This window comes from Homarus americanus, unplaced genomic scaffold (genome assembly GCF_018991925.1).
Source record: "Homarus americanus isolate GMGI-L3 unplaced genomic scaffold, GMGI_Hamer_2.0 scaffold8315, whole genome shotgun sequence".
NCBI lineage: Eukaryota > Metazoa > Arthropoda > Malacostraca > Decapoda > Nephropidae > Homarus > Homarus americanus.
The window spans coordinates 58,894-67,412 of record NW_024730914.1 but is presented as its reverse complement, the minus strand read 5'-3'; positions in this window follow the sequence as shown (position 1 = coordinate 67,412).

Genomic DNA, 8,519 nt, shown 5'->3' with positions numbered 1-8,519 from the left:
CCCTACAAACTAACTGCATAGCTGCACACCACCTGCTACCGTCTTCCCTAGCAACCAAGCGAGAGCTGTCCCCAGATGTTACCGTATCTTAGCAACGAAACTAGTCACCGGCTACTTCTCGGGTTTTCCCAACATGACTCATAGAGGACTGGCGGCTGCTGCCGGGTGTATATAAGCTCTGTCTCTCCATTGAGATTCATTCTGACCATTCTTCTTGAACAAGCAACATCTCCTCCAGCAAGCTCCACGCTGTTAACATTTCATTCAACCAGGAGGCCAGCAACAGGCAACACCTTCTCTAACGAAGCTCCTGCACATCTACCTCCTTCAACACGATACTCACCGAACGTCTTCTACTGAGCTGCTCCCCACCACACGGCATCTCCAGCACCAGACTGTCTATCATATAACTTATATATATTGTATAAGAAAACCACATTAGAGTTTCCTTCCATCCTGAGTGCTAGACAACATTAATATCTCGATACCCCTACAGTGTCCTTACTTGGAGCTGGCGGACGCTCGCCCTACAAGGGGTCACAGCTCAAGATTGAAGAAGCCTCAAGTCCAGAAAACTGTGAGGGCAAACTTTCTCGGAGTGAGGGTTGTAATCTCATGGAACAATCTACCAGAGAGTGTTGTGACGGCACCGAGTGTGAGCTCTTTCAAGACAAGACTTGACCAACACTGGAGCGGGTTCAGGTACATTCAAGAGCTGGTGCATGCCCAGTATTTGCCAACAGTGCGTGATAGAGACGTGACCGATCGCCCGGGCGGCTAGCAAGCCGATCTTTTGGTGAAGAGGATAAATGAAAAAGGAAAAGTAATCAGAAACGTGACCGATCGCCCAACCGGTTAACAAGCCGATCCGTAGCGAAGAGGATAAAAGTAAAAAAAAAAAGTAAAAGTGACAATGAGTAATACCATGTTTAAGACGTTTCTCGTATAGTAACAGGTATGATATAATATTATGAATAAATATCTAACCGATGCCTCAGGCTGTTATTTTCAGGGCTGTTAGGTCGTCGAACACTTGAATGTGACTTGATCCATCCTCCATTCTGGTTCTCTGTCTAGTGGCTGCTCCTGCTGGTGATCAGCGCTGCCGTTTTTTCCTCAACTCTATGACGTCATTTTTCCTCACGTTTTCGTTGGGTATTAATGGACATTAAAAAGCATGAATTTTAGGGATAACTATTGTAATCTCTTGGCAACATATAAACATACACATACAAAACCCTACAATCATATAATATTATAACATAACATGGGAACCTTAAACACTAATTGAACCAAAAATATCAAATAGAAGTTAGCGTCCTCTGATTTGGTGTAAAATTTATACATCCGCCCTGGAATTTCACAGCCTCAGACAAGGCTATTAATGAATTGATAGAGGGAGTTTGCAGAGCGTTTCTGGATTTTGTTTTCATTAAATTCAAATTAGAAAATAGTCTCTCTGCATCTGCATTGGATGTTGGAAGAGACAATACCTGCAAAGCAAATGTACAAAGGTCCTTAAATTGGGAAACCTCTACACCGTCCTTAAGTTCCCCTAGTTTTGTATAAACTTCCAACTATGTCACTGCTGTCCTTAATCTCGGGTGGTATAGCAATCACATCTAAGTCTCTCCATTGATCGTCTAAAACTTGTACACTGCCACTGTATATGAGGGCACCGCCTTCACAAAGTCGTGTAAGGATGGCATCTCCTTCCTGGATTTATTATCAAATACCCTATTTGATGACAGAAATGAACACATCCATAAAAACTTGCTGCAAAATCAAATCTTTGACGTAATTGCACACAAAGGTTTATCATGAAGATACGACATCTGAATTGTACATCCTTGACCATATTAGGGAGTTGTCTATATTGTTGCTCCCAAGTATATTTGGCTTATTGGGAGGTGATTTTCTTCATTTCTGGGATCAACTGCATCAAGATTACCCGTTTGAAAAACTTCATGACGACAAAAATATCCCAAGAGATTCCTGTAAAGCTGACATATACTATTGTGTAACAAATGTATAGTTGGCGACTCTCTCTGAAACAGTAGATTTAACTTGTTACAATTGGGCAATATGAAATTAAGAAAATTGTAGTACAGGTGAAGGGTCCCTAAGACACTCTATTTGTTGTACGACCACCAATCTTTCCTCTGATTCTTTTAAAGTAAAAAACATTTTTAGGGGCTGCCACTGCTTTAATACTCTTTCAACTGCCTGGTGGAATGATAACCAGTGGGTCTGATTAACATGCAGAACTTTGTGTGGTTTGACAGTACAGAATGATTGAAATTCCTTAAATTCATGTTGTCGTTTAGCACTATGGGAAAAATAGGTATATATAAGTCTGATCATGTCTTCACAACGCCGTGGTAGCGTCTTTGCAGCCTCCGAAGCGCATAAGTGAATAGAATGACAAATACATTTCAATATGGTTATACCAGCAATAGTGATACGTAGTCTGCTGCTCACAGAATTGTGCTGCCGTCAGCAGCAAAGCCAATCAGGTTCTCATGTGGAATTCGGTGTGTTTCTAATGTTTTCATAATTAAATTAAACAAATTTTCCCCTGTTGACCCTGTAGATGATTCATCACCATATACATTGATCACCTCTAATAACCCAGATTTAATGCTCTTTGTGGTTGAATCCCAAAATCTTACAAGAACAGATCATGATTTCATCTTACTAATGTCTGTTGTTTCGTCAACAATAATGGAAAATTTATTTTCTCTAAGTTTATCTACTAAATCCTCGGTGACACACCGTCCTCACAACCTCTGTACATTTTGTTCTTTTCATGTTCATGCCTTGAGCAATTGCAGAATCAGGAAACATCCTCGTCATGAGGTCTACTGAATGATCTGCAGTGGTAAATGACAAGTTGTGCTCGGCTGTAAAGCAAGCAAAAAGAATTGTTGCTACGGCCACTCCATTTGCTGCATAGTTCCCATGGTGGACCGGGATCCTATCCTGCTGGACCTCCTGTTGTTCCGAGGCCTCATAAACTGCATGCATCTTTGTCGTTTTGTGACGTTTGATTATACTGCCAGACTGGGGTCACTAATTCTAAGGGGAAACACTTAACTCTAATCTTAATTTCTAAGGGTCGCTGCCACCAGACCCCCTCTGGACAGCATGTTGCTCGTTAGGTAGCGTACAGAGTGGACTAGGCATTGGGTTAGGTTTTTCATTGATCAAATCGATAAGGGGAAAGAAGGGTGAAACCATAACATGTCTTAGTTCTTTCAATTTATTATAAAACATACTGTAAAAAAAGATACAAGTGAGTTGGCCTTCCTCAGAAGAACAACGATGATTTTGGGTACCCTTCTTACCATATCACTCAACATGTCAGATTGCCCCTGTACTACGGTGATACATTTCATTACCGATGTGACAACTTACATAAGATACTTCACACACAACACCCAACAGGGGATAATTGTTTCCAAACACATAAAACAACACTGTGGACATTAACTCCCAGGCATGTCCCAGGGTATCACACTGGCCCCTGTAACACTGACGATCGCTGTGGTGATCGGTTAAAGCCAGACAAGTGGCGAGTCTGGGGTCTAACTCCACGATGTAGAGTGGAGCCGATTAATCATGCCGAATCGGCGCCATCGCTCATATATTGGTCACTGCTGAATATCCACCGGCTCCGAGCGACGGGTGGGTTTCAATTAAGCCCACCCTCGATCTGAGAACGAAGGTGAAAGGTGATACGGGAGGTTTTTGGGGAAGCATGGTGGGTCACAAACAAATCTTTTGTCTTGCCACGACAGATATTTACATTATATTACTTCTTACACTGGGTGAATGACAATTCCACTGTTAAAGCATGAACACTGATGAACACTGATATTCACTATAATAGACTGAATCAAACTGAATGGTTATAAACACAGAACATACCTGAGAACGAAGGTGAAAGGTGATACGGGAGGTTTGCTCCTCCCGCCTCGCACGGGTTTATATACCCCTGAGTTGCCAGCGATCGCTACTCACGCAATGACAGAAATTACACACAATCTAACTGTTACTCGTTCAAGGATGACCCTCAGTTGACAAAGATCTGGCGAATTACTAAAGTTGATTTACACAGACTAATTCAAGATTGCGTTTGCCAGTCGAGAGTGGAATAAACGTAGTGACAACTGTGCTCGAAGGCGGGACTTACTAGGAGTGATCCTGAGTGTAAAACAAAGGGGAAAAACACTTCTCTCCTGAGATTCTACAAGCGCGGTGGATTTAAATGTTATGTAGCGTAATATGAATTAAAGTGGGTTTTTAGGAATGACAATGCTGTGCTCAGTACATGATGGCTGTCAACTCTGCCCTCACTTCCCTCTTGCATATTTTGCAAAAGGCCCTAGATGGATTGTCTCAACACGGGACAATCAGAGCTGGAAATCTTTTTGTTCAGCCATGCATCTCTGAAGCTCCGCTTCGCAGCTATCACCACCTGCAATAGGAGATTTGATCAACTTTTGTGTAGTCTCTCCCCTGCAAACCCAAGAATAACTAAATCAGTGAATAATTGCCATGATCGTTCTAGGCTACTTGCATAGTCCTTTATAAGTGCACAGGAAAATAATGTATATTTGGCCCTTTGGAAAAATAAAAGCAACAAATAAACAGGGTGTAAAGATTTCATTTATCTAATTATTTCTGTTGATACACTGATAAAAGAAAACAGTTAAGGTGTAAGTAACTGCTCCATAGGTGATGAAAGCTGTGATTAATTACATGCCAATTACACAAATAAATATATCCTTACCGGCTTGTAGATAGAGTTCTGTGAGTACGTCTAGCTGATGATACATGGCTGATGATGATGAGAACTCTTACCACATCCACAGACGAGAACAAGGTGGGGTTTCCACATCAATCGAGGGTCCCATGTTGATTTTCCACTTCATTTATTACTCACAATCCATTTATACTATTCATTATCTGTTGATATTTACTGAAGGAGTTGATAAAAAAAGTCATATATATTACTGAAGAAAAAACTATTAAGTTCTTTACATTTTATATGCATTTCTTGAACAATGAGGAATACTGTATACAGTTGTGGGGTTCAGGATATTTGGTTCACACTCAGGATGGAATGGAGAAAGGAAACTCACAATGTGCTCTCTATATACATGTTGTATTGGATGTACAATGCAGCTTGGTGCTGGGAAGGCAGCATGGTTACAAGCGTGATGTAGAGAGAGCTGGTTGGTGAGGATGCTCACAGGAGGACAGCTTGTGGGTCGCCATGCTCGCCGGCGGGAGAGAGGACCGCCAGGCAGCGGCGGAGGAGGAGCGAGGACCGCCAGGCAGGCGGAGGAGGTGTTGCTGGCTGGTTGGTGTAGGTAGAAAAAGAGAGATCACCACGAGGTCAGGTCTTAAATAGCGGGGGTAGGCGTGGCTTAGCAGTTGACCCCCGCTCCGTGGTGTATGGCAGCGCCAAAAGACGGTAGGATTCTGCGCCAGAAGACGGTAGTATTCTGTCCCAAAAGACGGTAAGATGCTGCCCCAGAAGACGGTAGGATTCTGCCCCAGAAGACAGTAGGATTCCGCCCCAGACTGCAAAAGGATTCTGCCCCAGAAACCGGTAGGATTCCGCCCCAGAATATGGTAGGATTTCGCACCAGAATTAGGTATGATTCCGCCCCAGAATACGCTAGGATTCTGCCCAAGGAGGCGGTAAGAATTCGCTCCAGAAGACAGTAGGATTCTGCCCCAGATGACGGTAGGATTCTGCCCCTGAAGACGGTAAGATATCACCCCAGAATACGGTAGGATTCTGCTCCCTGAAAACGGTAGGATTCTGCCCCAGATGACAGTAGGATTCTGACCCAGAAGACGGTCGGATTTCGCCCCAGAAGACAGGAGGATTACGCTATATAAGATGGTAATATTGTGCCCCAGAATACGGTAGGAAAACTGTGAGGGCAAACTTTTTCGGAGTGAGAGTTGTGAACTCTTGGAAAAATCTACCAGAAAGTGTTGTGACGGCACCGAGTGTTAGCTCTTTCTAGACCAGACTTGACCAACACTGGAGTGGCTAAGGTACATTCAGGAGCCGGTGCATGCCCAGTACTTGCCGGATTTACCCACTTGTGGGCCCTGTATGTATATTATGTATGCTGGATTATGTATTGTGTATGTATATTATGTATGTGCTCCATTTATATTTATTCAGCCTAGCTAGCAGCGTGGCAATGTTATTACCATATCCCACACGCTTAATTAATGTGCCTGGCGACGTATGGAAGCTGCTAATGTATCACTTGCCATACGTCGTCTATGGTAGTTGACCAGGACCTTAGCTAGGGAGCAGTGCTATCCACCTCTGTGTACATACTCTTATCCAGTAAACCGAACCTACAAAACTATACAGGTGTTTGTGTTCTCTCCTGTATATAGAACTTATTACCCAGAACATCTAACATGGCGCAGTGCGTAGTTTTACTGGATTATTACGAGTGATTAGTGCAAGTTTGTGGAAAGCCGGCTGATGGATCCCCGCCTTGGGTCAACCCCGCGTCATCCCTCGAAGAATTTCGCAACTTTGAGCAGTGTCAGTGACAGTGATTTTCTGTGAAGTGTTTAGTGCATTGTGTGTTTCGTGCCATTCATGTGTGACCTTGTTCGAACGGATTTCCAAGGTATACGGCATGTTCTGGGCATTTGTGGGGTGTAGAGCTCAGCGCACCCTCCTCTGACCGTTTACAGAGAGCGACTGAGCTACTCCTATCTCCACCCCCCTCCCTCACAGCGCCGCCTCCACCCCCCCTCACAGCTGGGGCGAGACGCTCTGCCTGCCTGGGACACACACATACATGTACTAACACTTGCTGACCGCGCGGCTTCATTATATATATTTTATATATATAACCTACTTATCTGTGTATTTAATTAAATTTTTTGTCTGAAATCTTGTTGATACGACGGGCTGACCGGTCAACACTGATTTAAGACACAGTACACAGATAAAGTAGTTATGTCTCATGCCTTACGTAGCCGTGGACCCAGCGCCTGGATGAGTCAAGCGGATGATAGTCCCCCAGAGATGGATGACCAGGCCGGCCCAGCTCCCACAACATCGCGCAGCCCTTCACCTCAACATTCAGCGTTATCTCCAGAGATAATTGCCTTAATGAAGTTTATGAGAGATGAGAGACGCGAGGATGAAGCTCACAGACGTTTGGCGGATGAGCACAGAAGGCAAGCAGAGGCAGAACGAGACCACCAACGGAGAATGGAAGACAGTGCACGGTTTGAAGCCTTGATATCTCGCCTCACTGTTAACCAAGCCCCTGGCTCTAACACTGCCTCGGTACTGAATGGTTCAGATACCTCATCCATGCTTCCTTCACGCCCCCCAGCCCCACCTAAAGCAGCAGCTCAAACACCGCCCATCTTGGAGCCTGATGTAAATTTCCAGACTTTTCGCGAATGGCGGCGGCGGTGGGCTGATTATGCTACAATGGTGGATCTCCAGAGTTTGTCACAGCCTAAACAACTCATCCAGCTGCGTATGTGCCTGTCCTTGGAAGTTCAGCGTGTCTTAGAACATACGTTGCAGGTACCCCCAACCTCTTCGCTGTCTGTAGAGGAGGTACTGGACGTTCTACAACGGCACATCAAAGGACAGCAGAATGAAGCTCTGCGCAGGAGGGAATTGTTTAGCTGCAGACAGATGGAGGGTGAGTCTTTTGACGCTTTTTATGTACGTCTTAAGAGAGCCTCGGAAGAGGTAGATATATGTTTAGGCCACCACCAGCAGTGCGAGGAGACCCAGTTGAAGCAGGTGATCCTGATGGGTGTTAAGGACGAGGAACTTGTCCAACGCCTCACCTCCCTCGACTCTTCCTCTTCTCTTCAGGATGTGTTGACGATATGTCGCTCCTATGAGGCTGCCAGGTGTGCCACCTCTGCCATCCGAGCTCCCCCTACAGCTGTACGCGCTGTTTCCCGGTACAAGAAGGACAAGAAGTCTGCTCCTACGCCTTCGCCCACCACGTCCACGCCCGGTTCATTTTGCAACAACTGTGGTAAGCAGCACGGAACACAGGTATGTCCAGCTGCTCAGTCTACCTGCAACAGTTGTGACCGTAAGGGCCACTGGTCACTCACAGTACGGTGCCCAGCCAAACGCGTCCAGTGCAATGTGTGCGGCCGTCTGGGCCACTATGACAAGTGTTGCCCTACCCACGAACCCAAGGGACAGCGTCGGCGGAAGCTTCGGCGCCCTTCTACCAGTGAGGGCCGCCCACAGTCGCCAAATCAGAGGCACGACGACCCTGGACAAAGCCCGACCCATTTTAGGAGGGTGTACTCCTCGCATCCCAGGACCAAAGTCCCCCAGTACATCAGCGTCATCGTGACCTACGGCGGTGTGTCATCCCGTCTTCAGATGTTGCCCGACACCGGCGCTGATGCTACAGTCATCGGTCCCCAGCATTTGCGATGCTTGGGGCTCTCTCCAAGCGATCTAGGACCGCCTC